Consider the following 17,103-nt stretch of genomic DNA (forward strand, 5'->3'; position numbering starts at 1 on the left):
TTTCAAGCCAACTGCATTAACCGCTCATGCTTCTTTCTTATGAGACGTTAGTAAACCAATTACATAGCCTTGTCAAGACTAAATCACAGGTAAAAATCCTGTACATCTCATGTGGCCAACCGCTCCCAACTAGGATTCCAAGAAGCAGGAGGTTCGGTGAAAATAGGGCTAGTGCTATTAGAGGGGTGATTATTAGGGTAAGCCCTAAGCTGTCTTTAATGGAGAAGTATGGGTGGAATGGGATTTTGTCGCAGTCTGATACGATTCCTAGTGGGTTATTTGAGCCTGATTCGTGTAGGAAGGTTAGGTGGACTAGGGTGATTCCTGCAATTAGGAAGGGCAGTAGGAAGTGGATGGCGAAGAATCGGGTTAAGGTTGGATTGTCTACTGAGAATCCTCCTCAGGCTCATTCTACTAGAGTTTGCCCAATGTACGGGATGGCTGAGAATAGGTTGGTGATTACGGTGGCCCCTCAGAATGACATTTGTCCTCATGGTAGGACATACCCTACGAAGGCAGTTGCTATTAGGGTGAGTAGGAGGATTACTCCTGTGTTTCAGGTTTCTTTGTATAGGTAGGAGCCGTAGTAGAGGCCTTGTCCGATGTGTAAGTAGATGCAGATAAAGAAGAGCGAAGCACCGTTGGCGTGGAGGTTGCGGATGAGCCATCCGTACTGGACGTCTCGGCATGTGTGAGCTACTGAGGAGAAGGCGAGTGAAGTGTCTGCGGTGTAGTGTATGGCTAGTAGCAGGCCTGTTAGGATTTGTGTGGCTAAGCAGATGGCTAGAAGGGAGCCGAAGTTTCATCAGGCAGAGATGTTGGAGGGGGCGGGTAGGTCGATTAGGGAGTTGTTGATTATTTTTAGTAGGGGATGGGATTTGCGGATGTTAGGGGCCATTAGTGAGTCTGTGTGTTATTAGGATTATTACCAGGATGGAGAGGGCGAAGGATCCTAGGTAGGCCTTAATTAGCCCTGTGTGTATTGAGGTTGCGGCTTTGCTTGCGGCTACTTGTAGTTCAGCAAGGCCCTCTGGCCCTATTTTTTTGAGTCAGGAGAGGTCGATCAAGTGTAGGGCAATGTTTTGTCCCTTTTCTAGTAGGTTTTTGGAGAAGAATCGGTGTACTAGGGGGTTGAAGTACCCTAATGCAGAGGAGAAGTTTATGAGGGGGTTTGGTTTGGGGTGAGTGAGGGTGTGTGTTATGTTCGATAGTTCTAGGGCTAGGATGATTCCTAGGATTGTTATGAGGATGGCAGCAGTTTTGGTGATAAGGGGTATGGTTATTGGGGGGGTTTTGGTTGGTGTGATGAAAGAGGTAATGATTATTCCTGCTGTAATGCTGCCTAGGGCGAGTCGGGTTAGGGGGGCGGTGATTAGTGGGTTGTTTTCGTTTATTGATACTATTGGGGGGATTCGGGTTTGTCCAGCTTGGACTAGGATGGTTATGCGGATGCTGTAGGTTGCGGTGAATGCTGTGGCTATAAGGGTTAGGAGTAGGGCTCAAGTGTTTAGGTATGATGTGTTTAAGCTTTCGATGATGAGGTCTTTTGAGTAGAATCCGGCTAGGAATGGGGTTCCTATCAGCGCCAGGTTTCCGATGGTTAGGCAGGAAGTAGTGACTGGGAGTATTTTCTGTAGGCCTCCTATCTTTCGGATATCTTGTTCTCCGTTTAGGTTGTGGATGATAGACCCTGAGCATAGGAATAGTATGGCTTTAAAGAAGGCATGGGTTGAGATGTGTAGGAAGGCTAGTTGTGGGAGGTTTAGTCCGATAGTGACTATTATTAGTCCTAGTTGGCTGGATGTTGAGAAAGCAATGATTTTTTTGATGTCATTTTGGGTTAGGGCGCATGTGGCAGCGAATAGGGTTGATAGAGCACCTAGGCATAGGCAGGCAGTTAGGGCTGTCTGGTTGGTGGCTAGCAGGGGGTGCATGCGGATGAGCAGGAAGATTCCGGCTACTACTATGGTACTGGAGTGCAGTAGGGCTGATACTGGGGTGGGGCCTTCTATTGCTGAGGGCAGTCATGGGTGGAGTCCAAATTGGGCGGATTTTCCTGCGGCTGCGAGGATTAATCCTATGAGGGGGAGGATTGGGGTTTGGTGGGGGTGTACGGCTTGTTGGATCTCTCAGGTGTTGAATGTTGAAGCTAGTCATGCTATGCTCAGGGTCAGTCCGACGTCTCCGATTCGGTTGTAGATTACGGCTTGTAGGGCGGCGGTGTTGGCATCTGCTCGGCCTTGTCATCAGCCGATGAGAAGGAAGGACATGATTCGTACTCCTTCCCAGCCTACGAATAGGAGGAATATGTTGTTTGCGGTTGTTAGGAGGAGTATGGCGACTAGGAATGTCAGTAGGTAGGTGAAAAATTTTGTTACGTATGGCTCTGAGGCCATGTATCATATGGCGAATTGTAGGATTGATCATGTTACAAATAGGGCGATTGGAAGAAATGTTATTGAGTATTGGTCTATTTTTAGGCTCAAGGGGATTTTAAAGTTTATAATGAATTTTCACTCCCAGTGGCAGGTGACAGATTCTACTCCCGAGTAGATGAATGCGGTTGTAGGGGCTAGGCTAATTAGGAATGCGGTTTTAACAGCGCGGGTGGTGGCTTGTGGGGTGTTTTTAAAGTTTTTAAATAGAAATGGCAGGATGATTGGGGTTAGGAGGATTGTCAGCGTGAGTAGTGTGAGGGAGTTGATTAGTAGTGTGGGGTTCACTCCTTTTACTTGGATTTGCACCAAGATGGGTGGTTCCTAAGACCAGTGGATTGCTGTTATCCTTTAAAAGTAAGGGGGCTGAGGTTTTAGGCTCAGATGTAAGAGTTAGCAGCTCTTGTTGGTTAAACCCTCCCCTCGGCAGGTAAGAAGGTTTGAACTTCTATTCTTAGAATCACAGTCTAATGTTTGGTTTAAACTATACTTGCATGAGGGGATTCCGGAGATCAGTTCGGGTTTGAGGATTAGGAGGAATATTGGGATAATGTGGAGTGTTATGAGCAGGTGTTCTCGCGTGGTTGAGTTTTGCATAGATGTGATGTGGGAGGGGATTGAGCCTCGTTGGGTCATTAGTAGTATGAATAAGGTGTAGGAGGCGGTTAGTAGGGTTGCGATTCCTGTTAGGATGATCGTGAAGGCAGATCAGTTGAATAAGGTGATTATAATGGTTAGCTCTGCTATGAGGTTTGTTGTTGGGGGTAAGGCTATGTTTGTTAGATTGGCCAGCAATCATCAGGTAGCTATGAGTGGTAGGAGAGGTTGTAGGCCTCGTGTGAGTAGTAGAATTCGGCTGTGCGTACGTTCATAGTTTGTGTTGGCTAGGCAGAATAGTATGGAGGAAGTTAGTCCATGGGAAATTATTAGGATCATTGCCCCTGAGAATGATCAGTGGGTTTGGATTATTCCTGCGGCGATAACTAGGCCTATGTGGCTAACGGATGAATAAGCGATTAGTGATTTTAGGTCTGTCTGTCGTAGGCAGATTGAGCTAGTCATTAGGGCGCCTCATAGGGCCAGGGTTAGGAAGGGGTAGTGCAGGAGGTTGGACAGTGGGCCCATAAATAGAGTGACTCGTATAATTCCGTATCCTCCTAGCTTTAGTAGTAGGGCGGCGAGGAGTATTGAGCCTGCGATGGGTGCTTCTACGTGGGCTTTTGGCAGTCAGAGGTGTAGGCCGTATAGTGGGGCTTTTACTATGAATGCTATGAGCAGTGCTAGACCTGATAGTATTCCTGTCCATGAGGTGGATAGGGTTGGGTGGGTTAGTTGTAGGGTTGGCAGGTGCAGGGTGCCAATTTTCACGTATAGGTGTATGATTGTGATTAGCAGGGGTAGAGAGCTTACTGGCGTGTAGAATAGCAGGTAGATGCCAGCGCTTAGGCGTTCTGGTTGGTTCCCCCATCGGGTGATTAAGATTAGGGTGGGAATGAGGGTTGCTTCAAATGAGATGTAAAATAGTGCTAGTTCTGTGGTGGAAAAGGCTAGTAGGATGAATGGCTGGACTGCGACTAAGGTTGAGATAAAGATTCGTTTGCGTTGTAGGGGTTCTTGTTGCAGGTGGTTTTGGCTTGCTATGATTATGAGTGGGAGTAGTCAGCAGGATAGTACTAGGAGGGGGGATGAGATTTGGTCAATTCCTGTTCAGTTGGATAAAAATTTGTAGGGGTAGTAGGTTGGGATTAATCACTGTAGGCTTAGGGCAGCGATTAGGAGGCTGTATAAGGTGGTGTTAGTCCATAGAAATTTTGGTGGAGACAGCAGGGCTGTTGGAAGAAGTATGATTGTGGGTAGGATGATTTTTAGCACTGCAGGAGGTTTAGGTTGTGTAGATGGTCGGAGCCATGTGTGCGGGTGGAGGCTACTAGGATGGCCAGGCCTGTGCCCGCCTCACACGCTGAGAAGGTTAGCATGAGAATTGGTACCATGGTGAATGAGGAGACTTGGTTTTCGATGGATCATATTGATAGGCCTACGAATATCGATAATATTATGCTTTCAAGGCATAGTAGGGCGGATACTAGGTGGGTTCGGTGGAAGGCTAGTCCTAGTCCGCTGAAAATGAAGGCTGAGTAGAAGCTTAAATGTAGGGGCGACATAAGAAAGTTACAGGGTTGGCTGTAATCTGCTGGGTCGAAACCAGCTATCTTTTTGGTTAGACTAACTTTCTGTTATTCTGCTCATTCTAGGCCCCCTTGAATTCACTCGTAGGCCAGTCCGAGTGTTAGGAGAAGGAGGATCGCTACAGTTCAGGTGAGGGTCATTAGGGGGGATTGGAGTTGGACGGCTCATGGCAGGGGGAGTAGGAGGGCGATTTCTAGGTCGAATAGGAGGAACAGGATGGCTACTGAGGAAGAATCGGACTGAGAATGGTAATCGAGCAGATCCAAGTGGGTCGAATCCACATTCGTACGGTGAGAGTTTCTCTGAGTCGGGGTTTATTTGGGCGAGTCAGAAGTTTAATGCGGTTAGGGCGGCGCTTAGGATTGATGATAGGGCGAATATGAACATGAGTGCGTTCATTGCTCTCCTCTGGGTTTATACCAGATTCTAGAGATTGGAAGTCAATTGTAATTAATATACTAGAAGAGCAAGATCCTCATCAGTAGATGGTTATGTAGAGGAATAGTCAGATGACGTCTACGAAGTGTCAGTATCAGGCTGCTGCCTCGAATCCGAAGTGGTGGTCTGATGTAAAGTGGAACTTGATCAGTCGGAAGAGGCAGACGGTCAGGAAGGAGGATCCGATGATTACGTGGAGTCCGTGGAATCCAGTGGCAACGAAGAAGGTAGATCCGTAGACGCTATCGGCGATTGAGAATGGGGCTTCGTGGTATTCTATTGCTTGTAGGGCTGTGAAGTAGAATCCCAGGAGGATCGTTAGGGTTAGGGCGTGGATGGCGTGTTTTCGGTTTCCTTCTGTGATGCTGTGATGGGCTCACGTTACGGTAACGCCTGAGGCTAGTAGGATGGCTGTGTTTAGTAGGGGGACTTCTATCGGGTTGAGTGGTTTAATTCCTGTTGGGGGTCATTGGCCTCCTAGTTCTGGGGTTGGGGCCAGGCTCGAGTGGAAGAACGCTCAGAAGAACCCTAAGAAGAAGAATGCTTCGGATGTGATGAAAAGGATTATGCCGTATCGTAGGCCTTTTTGGACTGTGGGAGTGTGATGGCCTTGGAAGGTGCTTTCTCGTACAATGTCTCGTCATCATTGGAGTATTACTAGGAGTATTGAGATGAGGCCTAGGGTTAGTAGTATGGATGAGTTGTAGTGGAATCACATGATTAATCCTGAGGTTGTGAGTAGGGCGGCGGCTGCCCCGAAGATTGGTCAAGGGCTTGGGTCAACTATGTGGTATGAGTGTGCTTGGTGTGCCATTAGATGTTTTCTTGTAAGTATAGGCTTAGAAGGAGCACGAAGACGTAGGCCTGGATTATGGCTACTGCTACTTCTAGGATGGTTAGGAGTAGTAGGATGATTATTGTTAGGATGGATACTGCAGGAAGGGTGGGTATTAATGCAATGGAGGCTGTAGAGATGAGTTGGATGAGTAAGTGTCCTGCTGTAAGGTTGGCTGTAAGGCGGACTCCGAGGGCTAGGGGGCGGATTATTAGGCTGGTTGTTTCGATCAGGATTAGTGCGGGGATTAGGGGTGTAGGGGTACCTTCGGGTAATAGGTGGGCTAAAGAGGCTGATGGTTGGTTTCGTAGGCCTGTTAGTAGTGTGGCGAGCCATAGTGGGAAGGCTAGGGCTATGTTCATAGATAGTTGGGTGGTTGGGGTGAATGTATATGGAAGGAGGCCTAGAAGGTTGATTGTAAGAAGTATGATTATTAGGGATGTAAATATTATGGCTCATTTGTGGCCATTTTTGTTGAGTGGGACTATTAGTTGTTTTGTGATTAGGTGAAGGAGTCATGTTTGGATAGTAGAAAGGCGGTTGTTGATTCATCGGTTGTTTGGGGACGGGAATAGTAGGGCTGGGAAGAGTAGGGATAGTAGGATTAAGGGGATGCCAAATAGATTGGGGCTGGAAAATTGGTCAAAGAAGCTTAGGTTCATGGTCAGGATCATGGTGTGGGTTTGGTAGTGAGGGAGGTCTTATTTGATGGGGGGTTGGTTGTGGTGAAGGCTAGTAGTTTTGGTTGGATGAGGAGTGCTAGGGTTAATCAGGTTATAATTATGATTGAAAATCATGGTGCGGGGTTAAGCTGTGGCATATCATTAAGGAGGGGGAAGTCCCTCTTTGGCTAGCTTAAAAGGCTAGTGCTGTTGCATAGCTTCTTAATGATTAGGATGATGATAGAAGGGACGATCAGGCCTCGAAATGTGGGAGTGGGGTTGATTCTACTACAATGGGTATGTAGCTGTGATTAGCCCCGCAAATTTCTGAGCATTGTCCGTAAAAAATCCCAGGCCGGGTGGTAATGAATGAAGTTTGGTTTAGTCGGCCTGGGATTGCGTCTGTTTTAACTCCGAGCGTTGGGACTGCTCAGGAGTGGAGTACGTCTCCTGCAGTAATGATCACGCGGATGGGGGATTCTATTGGGATAACTACGCGGTGGTCAACTTCTAGCAGTCGGAAGTGGCCGTTGGGTAAGTCTGGGGTGGGCACTATGTAGGAGTCGAATGATAGGTCTTTGAAGTCTGTGTATTCGTAGCTTCAGTATCATTGGTGGCCGATGGCTTTTAGGGTGAGGTCTGGTTCATCGATTTTGTCCATTATGTAGAGGATTTGTAGGGATGGGAGGGCGAGGAGTACCAGGACGATAGCAGGTAGGATTGTCCAGATCAGCTCTACTTCTTGGGCGTCTACAGCATTGGACGAGAGTTTTTCTGTTAGTATGTGGGCTAAAAGGTAGAGAACTAGGCTGCAGATAGCTAGGGCAACGATTAGGGCGTGGTCGTGGAATTCAACGAGTTCTTCTATGATGGGTGATGAGGCGTCTTGGAATCCTAGTTGGGAGTGGTTGGCCACATGAGATGTACAGGATTTTTACCTGTGATTTAGTCTTGACAAGGCTATGTAATTGGTTTACTAACGTCTCATAAGAAAGAAGCATGAGCGGTTAATGCAGTTGGCTTGAAACCAGCATGTGAGGGTTCGATTCCTTCCTTTCTTGTACTTGGACGAAGGCCGGTTCCTCGAAAGTATGGTATGGGGGAGGGCAGCCGTGGATTCATTCAACGTTTGTGGTAGTTAGTTCTCGTTGTAGGACTTTTCGTTTGGCCGGAAAGGCTTCTCAGATGATGAATATTAGTATGATTACGGCTACTATTGAGATTAGGGAGCCGATGGAGGAAATGGTGTTTCATAGTGTGTAGGCGTCGGGATAGTCCGAGTATCGTCGGGGTATTCCTGCTAGGCCTAGGAAGTGCTGGGGGAAGAACGTTAGGTTTACTCCTGTAAATATTACCCCGAAGTGGGCTTTTGCTCATGTTTGGTGTAGGGTAAACCCAGTGAGTAGTGGGAATCAGTGAGTAAATCCTGCTAGAATGGCAAAGACGGCGCCTATGGATAGGACGTAGTGGAAGTGGGCAACTACGTAGTACGTGTCGTGCAGGGCGATGTCTAGGGAAGAGTTTGCAAGAACGATTCCTGTTAATCCTCCGATGGTAAATAGGAAGATAAATCCTAGAGCTCATAGTATTGGGGGGGGTCTCATTTGATTGTTCCTCCGTGCAGGGTGGCTAGTCAGCTAAATACTTTGATTCCGGTAGGGATGGCAATGATTATAGTGGCTGATGTAAAGTAGGCTCGGGTATCAACGTCTATTCCTACTGTAAACATGTGGTGAGCTCAGACGATGAATCCTAGGAAGCCGATGGATAGTATGGCTCAGACTATTCCCATGTAGCCGAAGGGCTCCTTTTTGCCTGAGTAGTACGTGACTACGTGTGAGATGATTCCGAACCCCGGTAGGATCAGAATATAGACTTCTGGGTGTCCGAAGAATCAGAATAGGTGTTGGTACAGGATTGGGTCTCCTCCTCCAGCGGGGTCGAAGAATGTGGTGTTTAGGTTTCGATCAGTTAGTAATATTGTAATACCGGCGGCGAGTACGGGGAGTGATAGAAGGAGTAGGATGGCGGTAATTAGTACGGATCAGACAAATAGTGGGGTTTGGTATTGTGAGAGTGCGGGGGGTTTTATGTTGATGGCTGTGGTGATAAAGTTGATGGCCCCAAGGATGGAGGAGATACCGGCTAAGTGGAGTGAGAAGATAGCCAGGTCTACTGAAGCTCCGGCGTGGGCAAGGTCACCTGCTAGGGGAGGGTAGACAGTTCAGCCTGTGCCGGCGCCAGCTTCTACAGTGGATGAGGCTAGTAGGAGGAGGAATGATGGGGGGAGGAGTCAAAAGCTTATGTTGTTTATTCGCGGGAATGCTATGTCGGGGGCACCGATTATGAGGGGGACTAATCAGTTGCCGAATCCTCCGATCATGATGGGTATGACTATAAAGAAGCTTATTACAAAGGCGTGAGCGGTAACGATTACATTGTAAATTTGGTCGTCGCCTAGGAGAGTTCCTGGTTGTCCTAGTTCTGCGCGGATTAATAGGCTGAGTGCGGTGCCGACTATTCCTGCTCATGCCCCGAAGATGAGGTACAGGGTGCCAATATCCTTATGGTTAGTGGAAAATAGTCATCGGTTGATGAAGGTGACGGGTAAGATGGCTGAGTGTTGAAGCGTTAGGCTGTAGTCCTTTTTACAGAGGTTTAATTCCTCTTCTTATCGGCTCTGTAGTGAAATTCATGTTGAGTTGCAAGCTCATCGATGCGCACTAGGGTGCGTCAGGGTCTTTGTAGGCAGAAGCCAATTGGTTTAGGCATTTAGCTGTTAACTAGAGTTTTGTGGGATCGAAGCCCATCTGTCTAGGGAGGCTTTAGCTTAATTAAAGCGTCTGACTTGCATTCAGAAGATACAGGTTAATATTCTGTAAGTCTTAATGTGCAGAAACTAAGAGGGTTTAACTCTTATTTAAGGCTTTGAAGGCCTTCGGTTTGGGGTGTTATCCTAAGTTTCTAGACAATGGCATGTATTATTGGGGACAGGGGAAGTAAGAGGATTGATAGTGAGGCAAGGACCGCAGTAGGTGTGCTTGGGGCTTTGCTAGTGTATCATTGTTTTATGTGGTTAGAGGAGTTGGGGGGAAGGGTAATTGTTGAGTGGTATGCGAGGCGTAGGTAGAAGAAGAGGCTGAGCAGTGATAGCATGGCAATTGCCATGGCTGCTGGTGTTATTTCCTGTTTAGTTAGTTCTTGGATGATAAGTCACTTTGGTATAAAGCCTGTTAATGGGGGGAGGCCTGCTAGGGATAAAAGTACTAGTATTAGGGTGGCGTTTAGCACTGGGGTTTTTGTTCATGAGGTTGTGATCATGGATAGGTTAAGGGCTTTGATTTTGTTAAGGGCTAGGAATACGGCTGATGTTATGATTGTGTATAGGTAGAAGGTAAGTAAGGCCAATTTGGGGCTGTAAACTAGGATGATGGCGATTCAGCCTAAGTGGGAGATGGACGAGAAGGCTAGGATTTTGCGTGTTTGTGTTTGGTTCAGTCCTATTCAGCCTCCTAGTGCTGTTGAGGCTAGGGCCATGGCGGTAAGTAGAGCTGGGTCGAGGGATTTGGATGTTAGTAGGAGCAGGGTTAGTGGGGGGAATTTTATGAGGGTCGAGAGTAGCAGGGCTGTTATTAGTGGCGATCCTTGTAGTACTTCTGGGAATCAGAAGTGAAATGGCACTAGGCCCAGTTTAATAGCGATTGCTGCTGTCAGTAGTAGACAGGAGGTTGGGTGGTTTATTTGTGTGATGTCTCATTGGCCGGTGACTCAGGCATTGGTTATGCTAGAGAATAGGACCAGGGCGGAAGCAGCTGCTTGGGTTAGGAAGTATTTCGTTGCGGCTTCTACTGCTCGTGGGTGGTGGGATTTGGCAATTAGGGGAATGATGGCTAGTGCGTTGATCTCCAGTCCTGTCCAGGCCAGAACTCAGTGGTTGCTGGAAATTGTGATTGTGGTGCCCAAGATGAGGCTGAAGGTTATGATTGGGGTCGCGTAAGGGTTCATTAGTAGAGGAGGGGGTTAAACCATCATTTTCGGGGTATGGGCCCGATAGCTTGATTAGCTGACTCTACTAGAAAATAATATAAGGGAAGTATGGAGAATTTTGATTTCTCTTGTGTGGGTTCAATTCCTACTTTTCTAAGGTCAACAGGAAATGAGAGGGCTGTTATACCTCTATGTTCACTTTATCATAGTGACCCTTTGTAGTTCAGGCACATTTCCTTATGTAAGGAGGTAGGCCTGCATAGCAGATAGGTATGCTGATGTGTCAGAGGCACAGAGCTAGTGTGAGGGGTAGGAAGTTTTTTCATAGTAGGTGCATTAGTTGGTCATATCGGAATCGTGGGTATGAAGCTCGGACCCATAAGAAACCAGAAGATAGTAGGAGGACTTTTGTGGCTAGGATGACGGGGAATAGTTCTGTGGGTGGCCCTAGGGCGCTTGGGTTTAGGAATATGATGGCTGTAAGTGTATTTATTAGCATAATGTTCGCATATTCAGCTAGGAAGAATAAGGCGAAGGGTCCTGCGGCGTATTCAACGTTAAACCCTGAGACTAGCTCAGATTCACCCTCTGTGAGGTCAAAAGGAGCTCGGTTTGTCTCTGCTAGGGTGGATACGTATCATATTATTGCTAGGGGTCATGAGGAGAAAATGAAGTATAGAGGCTCCTGTGCGACGGCAAAGGAGCTGAGTGTGTAGCTTCCGCTTAGTATGATTATTGATAGCAGGATTATGGCCAGTGTCACTTCGTATGAAATGGTCTGTGCTACTGCCCGTAGGGCTCCGATTAGTGCGTATTTTGAGTTCGAGGCTCAGCCTGATCATAGGACTGAGTAGACGGCTAGGCTTGACATGGCTATTAGGAAGAGAACTCCGAGGTTTAGATCTGCTAGGGGAAATGGGAGTGGTAGTGGTGCTCAAGTGGTGAGGGCTAGGACAAGGGCTAGTATTGGTATCAGAATGAATAGAAGTGGGGAAGAGGTAGAGGGTCGGATGGGCTCTTTGGTAAATAGTTTCAGTCCGTCCGCAAATGGTTGAAGTAGGCCAAAAGGCCCGACAACGTTAGGGCCTTTGCGGGATTGTATGTAGCTTAGGATTTTCCGTTCTGCTAGGGTTAGGAAGGCTACGGCAATCAGGATTGGGATGATGTATAGGAGGGATATAACGAGGCAGCTTAGTGTTGTTATTTGAATCATGGGTGAAGCTAGGGAGAGGATTTGAACCTCTGGGGAAAGGGCTTAAGCCTTCTGCACTTGCCGGGCTCTGCCACTCTAGCTGGTCCTTTTCTAGGATTGAAAGTGGTGGGGGAAGGCCCTCTTCACGGTTTAGTTGGTTTCACTGCTTAGAGGGGGGGGGCGTGCTTGTGGTATTGGCCCCACTTTCCCGGTCCTTTCGTACTGGGGAGAGTGTGTCATAGATAGAAACCGACCTGGATTGCTCCGGTCTGAACTCAGATCACGTAGGACTGTTAATCGTTGAACAAACGAACCCTTAATAGCGGCTGCACCATTAGGATGTCCTGATCCAACATCGAGGTCGTAAACCCCCCTGTCGATATGGGCTCTTGAGGGGGATTGCGCTGTTATCCCTGGGGTAGCTTGGTCCATTAATCAATTATATTGGGTCTGGTCACTGTTAGCACTTTGAGGGGTAGCTCTAGGTAAAGAGGTATGGTCTTGTTTTTGGAGGATTTGTTCTCCTCCAAGGTCGCCCCAACCGAAAAATATCGACCAGGCTCTGCGATGGTAGTGGCCCCAGTGGGGTTGATTGAGGATTCGCGGTGGTCGTTGATTTTTAAGTTCCACAGGGTCTTCTCGTCTTATGTTCACATCCCCGCTTTTGCACGGGGAGATCAATTTCACTGATTATCTGTGAGAGACAGTTAAGACCTCGTTTAGCCATTCATACAAGTCTCGATTTATGGGACAATTGATTGTGCTACCTTTGCACGGTTAGGATACCGCGGCCGTTAAACCTAAGTCACCGGGCAGGCATCACCTTCAATACTTGTTTAATTTGCTGAAGGCTATGTTTTTGGTAAACAGTCGGGCCTTATTAATTTGCCGAGTTCCTTTCACAGATTTTAATCGCTCTTATAGGCGCTCCTGAGTCGGGTTAACAGGGTTAGTTAATACGTGGTCTTGTAGGGGTTTTTGTATCTGTCTAGGTCTGTTAATAATGTTTCTATGTAAGCTTGCGCCGTTAGAGGGGTGTGGCCCTGAGTTACTTATTTTAGCATTAATTCTCCTATATTCATAGGTTGACCTGTTTGTGATAAGGGAATCATCTTATTTTGGTATTTTTAGGTGGTGGAGCTTTGACGCACTCTTTTTTGATGGCTGCTTTAGGGCCCACGGTAGGATCAGTAGTAAGAATTATCCGCTAGTCGAGGTTGTGTCCTTTTTTAATGGAGCTGTCCCTCCATTAAATAGCTCTTAATCATCTCATTAGGGTTCAGGATGTCCGGTAGGGAGGATTAAGGGGGAACTTAGATTCGTTTCACAGGTAACCAGCTATCACCCAGCTCGGTTGGCTTTTCACCTCTACTGACAAGTCATCCCACTCTTTTGCAACAGAGACGGGTTCGCTCTCTTTAACTGCTTGAAAGTAGCTCGCTTGGGTTTCGGGGGGGCAAACTTTAGTTCACTTTGCTTGGTTGTTCTCGCTAAACCATGATGCAAAAGGTACAAGGGTTGATCTTTGCTGTCTGTCGCTTTGATTGTTTCACTGCTATTTCATCTTTCCCTTACGGTACTGGGGTCTCTATCGCGTCTAAGTGTCTTTTCTATCGCCTATACTAAGACTGTAAAATGCTTTAGTTTAATTAGTTTAGTAAATTCTTTAGTTTTGGTGTACTATTTGTGTGGTTGAGCTAGAGGGGGGGCTTCAAGACGATCCGGTCTAGTAGATATCTTTCAGGTGTAAGCTGAGTGCTTTGGTGTTATAGCTACGTCTTGATATTCTAAGTACACCTTCCGGTACACTTACCTTGTTACGACTTACCTCATCTTCAGCGTATTTATGGTATTAGTTATGTGGGATGTGGCTTTTGAGGAGGGTGACGGGCGGTATGTACGTGCCCCAGGGCCGGCTTAAAGTAGGCTCTATTGTCCCACTTTACTGCTAAATCCGCCTTCCAGAAGTGGTTTCACGCTTCTTTCCGTGTGCCCTATGAATAGGGAATGTAGCCCATTTCTTCCACTCCATAGGCTATACCTTGACCTGTCTTATTAGCGGGGTGCTATTGTGTCCACTGTTGTGCTCTCATTCGAGGTGGGCTGGCGACGGCGGTATGTAGGCTGTGTTGGCAAGGGGTGGTTGGGTTAATCGGGGATTATCGATTGTAGAACAGGCTCCTCTAGGTGGGTTTGGGGCACCGCCAAGTCCTTAGAGTTTTAAGCGTTTGTGCTCGTAGTTCTCTGGCGGATACTTCGGTAAAGTAAGTATCAAGATTTAGGGCCAGGCATAGTGGGGTATCTAATCCCAGTTTGGGCCCTGGCTTTCGTGGGTTTAAATCAGTCGTTAGTTCCTAAGATCATCTTAATGGTGTGTTTAGGTGCATCTTGGGCTTATGACAGCTCAGTTGCATTTTGATCTTAGTTAGCTAGGATAGGCATTTTACCACTCTTTACGCCGTGTCAATAGGACGGTTGATTTGGGTTTCTTGTATGACCGCGGTGGCTGGCACAAGATTTACCAACCCTTGAAGTTAGGCTGTTGCTATAACTAAGTCAAGTTTGCACTCATTGCTTAATGTTAATTACTGCTGAATACCCGTGGGGGCGTGGCTTAGCGAGGCGTCTTGGGCTACTACTTGGGTGTGCCTGATACCCGCTCCTCAAGGCCTGTATGGGGGTAGGTGGTCGAGGGCGTTTACACTGGGGCGCGGATACTTGCATGTATATATTTAGCAAAAACCAACCGTAAGGTTAGGACTAAGTCTTTTGTCCGCAGGCATGTTTTATGCCATCTTGGCAACTTCAGTGCCATGCTTTGTGTTAAGCTATGTGGACGGGGGTGTGGTTAGCTGATAGTTGAGTGGTGAGTGAGAGTGAAGTATATGAAATTATTGCTTGTGTTTACTATTTTTAGTACTGGAGTTTCTCTAATAAGTTTAAGTTATTTTGTATGTGTTTGTGTGTATATATACATCGTTCCGATGATGTCATGGAAGGGATGATTAATGGAGTTTTAGAGGTAGTTTGCTGGGATTGGGCGATGAAGGTTTATGCTACATGGTGGTTAGCGAAAGTTTACTGGTTTAGTTTGTGAAGCGCAGGGGTTGCGCTTAATGATTTGTTGTTTTGTGCTATGTCCAACGAGCATTCATCCAATAGCCCCATTTAACCCGGAGGGTGGAGGTAACATTAACTGAATGTGGTCAAAGTGCATCAGTGTCAGGATGATTCCCCATATACGCCAACCGTCTCATCGAGGGACCCTTGAAATATAGGATAGGCCGTGAGGCAGGTGTGTCCAGGCTTAGATTGTGGGACCCCCGAGATCACTGGGAATAGCCACCTGTGAGGTAACCCCGGAAAAAATAAGAGGAACCAGAGGCGCCAAAAAGCTGGAACATGCCGCGATTACGCATTGAGAAGGTGAAAGTACTCACAGATGCCACTTTGAAGGGCAAGGAGGGGTGAGTGAACCCAATGGATGGCCCTGACCGAGGAACCAGAGGCGCAAAAATGTGAGGAGGGCGAGGGGTTTAGGGGGAACGTATGGGCCTGAAGCTAGTCATACCGGACATTATGTGCAACGGGTTGCTGATTTCACGTGAGGAGTACGATTAATAAATCCGTCTGATACGAACTGCATGAGATATGTGGTGGAGAGTTGTTGTTGGAGCATGTCCTGTGAGCATTCATTAAAATGGGGTCTTGTTATGCGCTTGAGTGGAGTTGTATTGGGTGTTGTGGGGTATGGTCCTAGAACATTCATGCCGGGTGGTTTGGTAGGAGTGTGGTTAAGGGTTTAATGGCCGTGTACATGTATGGGTTTAGCACCTGCTTATAAGATAGTCCGTATATAATGTATATTACTGGTACTATAGTATGTATGTATATGGGGTATATAAATTTATGCACGAATATGCATAACCAAATACCCCCGCCTCGGGGGGGGAGGGGGGGGGGGGTTAAGCATAATGGCATAGATGGGGTAGAATTATTGGGGGCTTGCGGTTAGTTCCTGTAGTTGAGAACAATGGCGGCTTTTCGAGCCGCAGGCCTCGGGTAGTGTCCGGGCAGGAATAATGACTTATTTTATGTTTTTTTTAGGGATTTGCTTTGCGGTGGGTGTTTTGGGTGTGGCGTCGAATCCTTCGCCGTATTATGGGGTTGTTGGTTTGGTGTTAGCGTCTGTGGCGGGGTGCGGGTGGTTGCTGGGCCTTGGGGTTTCGTTCGTGGCTTTAGTGCTGTTTATGGTGTATTTGGGGGGTATGCTGGTGGTGTTTGTTTATTCAGTAGCTTTAGCAGCGGAGCCTTTCCCTGGGGCTTGGGGGGATTGACGGGTGATTGGATGTGCAGTAGCGTTTGTGGCAATTGTTTTTGGGGGGTTGGTGTTTGGGGGGTTTATGGGGGCTTGGAAGTTCGGGGTTTCTACTGTGAATAATGTTGGGGTGTTTGTTGTTCGGTCGGATTTTAGTGGAGTTTCCATGTTTTATTCACATGGGGCAGGGATGTTTTTAGTGGCGGGTTGGGGGCTGTTGTTGACTTTGTTTGTTGTATTGGAGCTTGTGCGGGGGTTGTCGCGGGGTGCTATTCGGGCGGTTTAGGGGTTAGGGTCAGAGAATAGTTTATTGAAAATGCCAGCTTTGGGAGCTGGAGATAAAGGTTTGAGTCCTTTTTTTCTGAGTTTGGGGTACTCTAAGAAGTGGTAAGTCTTCAATCTTTGGTTTACAAGACCAATGTTTTTATAAACTATTAGAGTATTTAGCAGTTGAGTATTTTGTTTTCTAGGGCGCTTGCGGCGGGGAGGAGAAATAGGAGGATAGTGAAGTAGGCGATTGAAGCGAGTTGGCCGATGATGATGAATGGGTGTTCGACGGGTTGGCTTCCTACTCATGTTAGGACGAGGAGGTCGGCGACTAGTACTCAGAATAGGAGCTGGGAGAGTGGTCGGAATGTTATTGCTCGTTGTTTTGATTTGTGCAGGAATGGGATTAGGAATAGGATCAGTACGGAGGCGGCCAGTGCTAATACGCCTCCTAGTTTATTTGGGATTGAACGTAGGATGGCGTAGGCGAATAGGAAGTATCATTCTGGCTTGATGTGTGGTGGGGTTACTAGTGGGTTTGCTGGGGTGAAGTTTTCTGGGTCTCCCAGGAGGTTAACCGCTCATGCTTCTTTCTTATGAGACGTTAGTAAACCAATTACATAGCCTTGTCAAGACTAAATCACAGGTAAAAATCCTGTACATCTCATGTGGCCAACCACTCCCAACTAGGATTCCAAGACGCCTCATCACCCATCATAGAAGAACTCGTTGAATTCCACGACCACGCCCTAATCGTTGCCCTAGCTATCTGCAGCCTAGTT

At 47.2% G+C, this 17,103-nt stretch overlaps 1 long non-coding RNA gene across 1 annotated transcript in view; it reads left to right on the forward strand.

Moving 5' to 3' along the window:
- Positions 1-17,103, forward strand: part of LOC310901950 — a 306,235-nt gene continuing 289,132 nt past the window's right edge. Inside the window, exon 1 of the long non-coding RNA XR_014586329.1 lies at positions 1-17,103. This exon is cut by the window's right edge and continues 11,315 nt beyond it. This is a non-coding gene — a long non-coding RNA (uncharacterized lncRNA).

Source organism: Anser anser (assembly GCF_964211835.1).
Source record: "Anser anser genome assembly, chromosome: 6".
Classification (NCBI taxonomy): Eukaryota; Metazoa; Chordata; class Aves; order Anseriformes; family Anatidae; genus Anser; species Anser anser.